Source organism: Morone saxatilis, unplaced genomic scaffold (genome assembly GCF_004916995.1).
Source record: "Morone saxatilis isolate NCDOM2014 unplaced genomic scaffold, NCSU_SB_2.0 Contig9, whole genome shotgun sequence".
NCBI classification, from domain to species: domain Eukaryota; kingdom Metazoa; phylum Chordata; class Actinopteri; family Moronidae; genus Morone; species Morone saxatilis.
Genome location: NW_023340268.1, coordinates 8,733,734 through 8,733,959, shown reverse-complemented (window position 1 = coordinate 8,733,959; position 226 = coordinate 8,733,734).

The window sequence follows — 226 nt, the reverse complement described above, 5'->3', positions numbered from 1 at the left end:
GTGTGTGTGTGTGTGTAGCCCCATTTATAAATTCAAGCGGAAGAGCGGAGTAGGTCTTCTTTAATTAATGAAAAATTCAAGGCTCTAGCATTTACATGTCTTTTATAAAAGGTCATAAGATACAAAAAGCTATATTCCCCTCACAAAGATCTTTAACTAAATCTACCCTGATGAAGTTCCTACAGGTTTTTACACCTTTTTAAAGGATTTAATAATCTGTATAAAT